An 8,211-nucleotide genomic window follows, 5' to 3' on the forward strand; every position below is an offset into this window, starting at 1 on the left:
TACTCTGCCTTTAACCTACTCTAGCTTGAACAGGCTGGGTTCTATGGTCTCCAACAGCTCTCTTGTGTTGTATCTAATAACTTTGCAATTACTCTCTTTACGTCTATGTGAGCTTTCTACCTCTGCATCGAGTAAGGTGTCTTTGAACTCTACAGCTTTTTAAAACCATTTTGATAGCCATACTGTGCCCTACATATTACTGTATAAAGTGCAATAGTTGATCAGAGAGTTAAGATTGGAATAAAAGGGAGCTGGAGAGATGGCTAAGTGGTTAAGAACACTGGTTGTTCTTGTAGAAGACCTGGGTTCGAATCCTAGCACCCACATGGCAGCTAACAACTATCTGTAACTCCAGTTCCAGGGCCTCTGACAGCCTCTTCTGACCTCCGTGGGCAGTGCATGACACGGGTTCACTTACCTACATGCAGGCAGTATACGCATACACATAAAATAAAAATAATAAATAAAATTTAAAAAAAATTGGAATGAAAGAACCTGAGATTTTCACATCATCAAGTACAATCAGCATGACTTGATAAATTTCAATGAACCCAAAGCTTGTGAATTTGTTGTTTCTCAATAATTCTGACATTGTGGGAAGATATAGGTATATCTGTCTGTTTCTGATAGGTTGATCACAGAATTCCCAGGTCCATTTAACACTATCTTCAAGGACTCATTCTAACTGCTTCTTATAGCTTGTATCTTCTCTGTGTTTTCAACTCTATTGGTTCTATTACTAGTTGCCTCATCCTGCTCCATCTTTTCCCTTCTATGAGTTATTCATATATTTGATAATGGAGAAACATATCATACTTTCCGAATTTGAATTTCTAGCACAAAGTCCAAAAGCAAGAAATATTTGATTCCACTATCTGTCTACAAACTAGGAGTCTGTTAGCTCAGTCTACACAGATGGGACAAGATGTGACCCACCATGGTCAGCACTGGCAGAGCAGAAGAAGTAAAGTGTAAATTCTATTATTATTATTATTATTACTATTATTATTATAACATTTTAGCTTCCCAGACTGTGATTTTGTCTCTAGAAGTTCAAGTAAACATTTTACATGCTCTGTAAGGCACAGGTGAGGGTACACTGAGGTCATAGAAGAGTAACAGAAAATTGATGGAAAACTTCTTGGTGTCCAGGAATGAGAACAGTCCAAGGACAAGGACTGGGTATTAGGACCACATGTGGTGTCAAGACCATAATGGACCATCAAGGAAGGTGGGAAGTCCACTCTTGAGAATCAGTCCTCCCAAGACTAGAAATTGCAAATGGCAGAAACCTGTCCTGTCCTCAGCTTAATTCCATCACAGAGGCAAAGCCACTGCCATGCACAACCTGGGACTTCAGAAGAGGGCATTGTAGGGAATGTAGTCACTCCGAGAAGACTGAAGCTGCTGTCCAACATTAGGTGGTCCTCCACCCTCCAATCTACTCCACCATCAGTCCACTACCAGAAGAATGTGAACTGTCGCTCATGCTTGGGGACCACAGTTCCAGCTTACAGGAGGGGCCCACAACTCCAGATTCACAAGAGGGAATGGACCACAACTCCATTTCACAAGAGGAAATCACTGCTCTGGCTCACAGGAAGGGACCACAACTCCAGGTTCATAGGAGGAGACCACAATTCCAGGTTCATAGGAGGAGACCACAATTCCAGGTTCATAGGAGGAGACCACAACTCCAGGTTCATGGGAGGAAGCCACAGCTCTGGCTCACAGGAGGAGTACCACAGCTCTGGCTCATGGAAGACAATCATAGGTCCAGTTCACCGTAAGGGACCACAACTCCAGGTTCATGGAAGGGGACATTCAGGTTCATGGGAAGCAACAAAGTTCCATGCTCACTGGTGGGATCATAATTTCAATTACTTTGGTTCCTGTCTCCATCTGTTTTCCTGTCTCCATCACTCTGTCCACATAAATACACTTGTGTTTAAGAAAGAGCCATTTGGCTTCTGTGTAGCAAACAGAGGTAATAGTTACTTGATGGCTTGCATTTCTCACTAGAGGGACATCAGTATTAGGGAAAACCGCATTTCACTTTTACTAAAGGAGATAGATGGAGTATTTTTGTTTCCGTAGTCAAGGATCTGGTTGGTCTTTTTGGTGTTGGCTATCTTCACATCTTCCCCCATGGCCAGGTAGAACAGGCAGAGACATCTGACTGGGATCCTGTTTCAACTTCCCCCTCCCCCACACTGCCTGTGGCTCTTGTGCCTGAGATCCTTCTCTGTCCAATATTTCTCTGGTGCCTGTGGCCATGCCGACGGCTTCTTGGCTATTTAGTCACTTTTTTACTTGACAAGTCCTGAGTTCAGAATTTTAAGATCAATAAAGAAGCACCTACAGTCAGGAAAATACTTATCTTTTGTGAAAAGGTTTTTCACGGGGTGGAGCACATACGCTCAGTCTTTGGGAGCTGTTGTATGCCGGGCCCCAAGGCCAGCAACCCTGGGTATGCCTCATTCTGCCATCATCTTCTTTTTTTTTAAATCAAATTTAAAATGTGAATTTTATCAGGTCAAGGAATGATCTTTTCAGGGACTTCAATTTCAATAGGTTGAAAAGCATAAGCCAAAATGTGAGTTTGTGTGACATGTCTGATTGAAATTTCTGACCAATAAGGATCTGTTCGTGTCTTTGATTTCGTTGGAAACAACAGAGCAGTGTGGGCTACTATTGAGTTTTCAATGGCCTCAGGTCCAGTGTGAGATTCAATTCTACAGAATCAGAGAATAGACCTGCAACTTTCTGCATTTTAGAGAAATAACTATAGTGTAGGTTTAGGAACTTGTGCGGGATATGAGGCTGTATTGTTAGTTTATAATTTTGTGATCTCTCCTCAGGCAAAAAATGAAAGACAAATAATGTTAAATCATGCAAATGGCCTGCAATGGGGTCTTGCTCTACATCTCCAGATGGAGCTTGTCTTCCTCCATCTTTGGTCCTTGGTAGAATGAATGTCAATAAAAGGTAAGTGAGACATGAAGGGCAAAGGCGTGCATCGAATGCGCGGTCTTTCTGCTTGCCCACACACAAAACAATTACCTGCAGATTTTAGTTGTAGAATGTTTTAATTCTTATAGGGGACAGGAATAACAATTATGCCTTTTGCCTGTGGTAATTGGATACTATGGTATGCATTATCACAAACATTGTGGAGTAGACTCATTTAAAAAAAATATTTTTTGAGACAGCGTCTCAGACAGCCCAGGCTGGCTTCACTCTCTTTATGTGAGGGTGACCTTGAACTTCTGACCTTCCTGTTTCTGCCTCTTGCGTTCTGGGATTACCCCACACCGGACTTATATGATGCTGGAGATCAAACCCAGAACTGTGTGTATGCCAGGCAAGCATTATATCAACTGAGCTCTATCCCTACCCTTTATTGCCTTTCTATATGAAGACATTAAGAGTTACATAAGTGATGTCATTGTTCAAGGTCACATGGCAGATGAATAGCAGACTAAGATCCAGACTGTTACCTACAGAAGCCAGAAGCATCTGTTTCTAACTGCTTTAGTACTCGGCTTTCTGTATAAACTGTACACTTTCCTCCCTGAAGATGATGCTCTAAAAAGAAATAGAAAGGAGATTTTACTGAGCATTGAAGGGCTATATGGGGTGGAGGTAGGATTCAGCAATGCTGGAGGTTGCTTAGATTTATATGGATTAAACTTTACTCCATTTAGAGAAAGGATGCATCAGTAAAAAAAAGGTGGATTCTTTGAGTGTATGTACCTGAAATTAGTTTTAATTTAACATTTTGATTTTATATACCTGCATAGTTTAGGCTTTGAAACCCTATTTAACATTTTAGTGTTCAGGAAAAGGAATATAGTTTTAATCTTTTTAGGGAATCTTATACCATCAGTATAGAGTCTAATTTCTATGGCGGTGACATTTTTCAAGAAGTTATGCTTTTGACCTATGCTCATCCAAACTCAAATTATTCCATAATGGTTTCATGTTCTTGCTAAGGTGTCCATATTTCTCTCTAAAGTGCTAGGTGGTTATCCTCTTTCTTGATTTATGCCTTGCCTTCTATCAACTAGACAGAGTGGAAGACAAGATGGATTTGAGAAAAGTTCATTCTCCAACTAGCTGAGGCTCCATAAGATGCAAGCCTTCACTGTTAGAGATCGCTCCAAATTCTGTAAGTTTACTCACTTTGGAAGAACACATTCTTAATATTTGCATGAAATGTCTGTGAACACACATCAAAATATTTTTACAATTATAAGATAAAATCTGAACACCTATGTATATATTTTTGTGGAAAGATTTTTGGACTATTTAGGAAATGAAGATTGACATGGAAAGTAGTTTTACCAAATTCTTTAACTTTTTAATCATCATTATCTGATGGTTATAGTTATAGCCTCATCCAACCCTATTTTAAAGACGTGTATATGTGTGACCTCCACACAAACGCACACACATAGCATTTTTTTCTGTTTTCCTGATGAGCTAGTTATTCTTCAAGTCCTGTAGGTACCACTTCAGGAAACATTTTTACCTTTCCACACTCCATCGGACCATAGCTTTCTTTACTGGTGATCTGAAGATATTTTTTACAAAATTCTTGTACTTTTTTCCACAGTTGTTGTCATTCTGTACTCATATGTAAACATGTTTTATGTGTATATGAATGTGCTTGTTTCTGTGTGGGTGGTTGTCTATGTGTGGGCATGCATGTGGAGAGCAGAGGACGACTTTCTCAAGCCCCATCCACCTTTATATTTTTACTTCTTGAAACAACGTTTCTGACTGGCCTAGGACTTAAGAATTAAGCCCAGCAAGGTCCAGAGATCTTCATGTCCCCCATCTCTAGCACTGGGATCTAAAAAAATGTGTCACCATGCCTGGGTCGTTTTTACGGTGTTTCTGTGGGATCAGACTCAAGCAGTTTACTGGTTCGGCTAGCTTCCTAGTCCTCCATATTCATTAACTTTCTCACTAGACGTGTCTTGGCTTTCCATTGTTAATATTTTTCCAAATGTACTACATGTAAAATACCTGACAAGTCTGTTTCTATTTGCATATCTCTTCCTTAACCCTTGAATTGGTTATTCAAAAATTAAAAGCAATTCCAGAATATCTTCTTCCTTTACCTGACCTACCATCTATTATAATTTTAAAGTTAGTCTTAAATGATCCCAATGAACAGGATTCAAATTCCACGTTCCTTTAAACCTCATCTTCTGCCTTTTCCTGTGAAAACTGAAAGCAGTAATTGCTCTGTTGTGGCTGCTACATGATGCCTATCTCACCACAGGAGCCAAACATGGTCACTATGTCACGGACCAGAAACTAAAATTGTGGCTCAGATTATAAATTAGCTACCTTAAGCCTTTTGTTATAGTGGCAGAAACCTGAGCAGCCCACTTGGCCATATCATTGATACTTGTAACCAGCGTCCCCCCACTGGCTTCTCTTGTTTAGCTCTATTTTCCACAGTAATTATCACCCTTCAACTCACTCTACAATTAAACTGTTTGTGTTTACATTTCATTGTCTATCGCCCCCATAGTCTACGGAAAGCCATTCTTGTCTATTTTGTTTCATAATGTGTCCCATCTGGAGCATCAGAGTTAGCAAAAACCAAACAGGTGAATGAACACTTTACCTGGATAGCTATTCACAGCCTGGTCTGTGGTCAATCACTTGTCATGGGTCTAAGTACATGGCTTCTGTCTCTTTGCTCCCTCAAAAAGTATTCGGGATTACCTTCAGAAGGTAAAATGTGTACATTTCGAATGCTAGGTTTCTTTGAGCCTCAAACTGGTGGAACAAAAGCATGTTTTTGACACATTTAGAAATTGTTTTTAAACTCACTCCTTTTTAAGGCTTTGTTCTTCAAACAAAAACAATATTCTTTCCTATTTGATAAAAGATTATTTTAAGCATTTTATTTTATTTATTATTATTTTTTAGTATTCTATCTATTATTTTTATTTTATGTATATGTATGTATCGCCTGTATGTATGTAAGTGTGTCCATGTTGTGCAATGCACATGGAGGACAGAAGGGGACAAAGGATCCCCTGGAACTGGAGTTAGGGACAGTTTTTAGCTGCCATGTGAGTGCTGGGATTTGAACCCCAGTCTTCTACAGGAGCAGCCAGTGTTCCTAACTGCTGAGCCATCTCTCTAGCCCCAGAATTTGATTTTATTATGTTAAGAGATTTGCCATAAATAAATTTGTTACATTCACCAAGTCAACCTGGTCTGAAAATGCAGCATGCAAATCAACAACAAACACACATATCGCCTACCGTACTCCACATACTGTACTGAATGCTGTGCTTTCAAAAGAAATAGACATAGATTTTGTTTGGTATCAATTAATGGCTGGCTGTGCATGTCTTAAGTATAAACATACTGACCTATACACATGTATAAATATATTTACATATGCAAGTACACACACATAAACATGTATGAATATAACATAATACGAATTCTTAGTTAATTTTCTTGCTCTGCACACAAATATCCTTTTTTTTTTTTTTTTTTTTTGTCTTTTTGGGACAGGGTTTTCTTGTAGCCCCAGCTGGCCTGGAACTCACTCTGTAGACCAGGCAGGCCTCGAACTCACAAAGATCTACCTGCCTCTGCCTCCCAAGTGCTAATGTTCTTGAGCAACAACTTTGGTGTTTGGATTGCAGAAAGCATAATTTCCTGTCAGACAACTCTTTCTACATAGAGAAGTAAGCTGGGAAATGTATATTAACCACTTCAAAATTCTCTTGTCTTTGGAAGTTGATGTTAGGGTTAGTTGTTTCGGTGTTCTACGCATTTAAAGTGACATCTTAAAAGTATAGTCATAGAAGTGGCTTATTTTTCATTCAAAACAAAATTACAGGATTTCTTTACTGTGGCATTACTAACTTGTATCATCAGTAGGCTGGAATCCTGAGTCCCTGTGTGAATTTTTTTATTTCACTAGGGATATCATCGATTCCTAACATGTTGTTCCAAAGCTCCTGTGTTGTTGGTGAAGTCCGCTTTAGTCCTTTTCTAATCTCAGCCATGCAATTTTATATGATTATAAACACCGCCTACAGCTCTATTACATGATATGAAAGCTCAAGCTTGCAGAAAAGGTGCATTTATATTGGCATGTTAACATTATTATTGAGAGCAGAAGAAGTTCTAATGCGATTCTTCTTACAGACAACAAAATAGCTCCTTCCTCTTTTCCTCCTATTTCGTGCTCTGAGCTGGTTTGATTCAGTTGCTTTATCATCTCCCAGGAATTCTTCACTCTCTGTAAGACTGTTTAGACATTATGAGAGAAATAAATACAGAAAACACTATGAAGGTCCTTTGAGAGTATATTTTCTGCTCTCTGCTAAGCTTATTGCTTAAAAGGCACATCTTCTCTTTATGTCCCCATGTCTCTTGGGATATAATACTTTAGCACAATGTTCAATGAGGACAGATAAAGCAGTGTTTTCATGTCCATATTACACTTGGCCATAGCTGACAAGGGTTTCAGTATGAAGGCCTTGTAAGGGTGGGAAGAGGCAGGGGCTGTAGCCTCACCATCAGATACTTTCTGAGTTAAACAGAAGAAAGGGCCTCTGAGTGTCACAGACTTTGTGATCCTGAGACTAGGGCTCTTTCTTCAGAGCCAGTCAGGGATTCCTAGGGCTCTGGATTTAAGAATTCAAAAATAAGACAGGTTCCTATATCCCATTTCTATGTTTCTATGTCTTGAACAAAATACATTAAGAGCTATACATTCCTCAACACAATGCTTTATGACATGTTTAACTCTATTTGTTTTATGTGCATGTGTCAGAGAGATTAGTAAAGATTAACTGCAAAACTTGCTCCACTTGCACAGATATGTATGGGGAATCAGAATTCAGTCATCTGACCCCTGTCCTCTTATTCATTTATCATTTTTGCAGCATTCCTGGGTTTTACATACCTGGAGAATCCTTACATCTCTGAGAGTTACCAGATAACTTTACTGCTATTTGATTAATCAATTTGTGAGCTAATAAAATATATTCTCAACATTTGACTAAATACTGTAAAGGAGAGAGATCATGCTTGCCTTTAAAGAGCATAGTATTTAAGAGAAGTTAAAAACTGGGGCATAAATTATAAGAAAGTCAGAAAACATGTTATAAGATGTTCCATAAGAAAGTGTCAAGGATTTATTTCAGGAGGTCCAGGAAG

The sequence above is a fragment of the Nannospalax galili genome, unplaced genomic scaffold (genome assembly GCF_000622305.1).
Source record: "Nannospalax galili isolate Female #2095 unplaced genomic scaffold, S.galili_v1.0 scaffold207, whole genome shotgun sequence".
NCBI lineage: Eukaryota > Metazoa > Chordata > Mammalia > Rodentia > Spalacidae > Nannospalax > Nannospalax galili.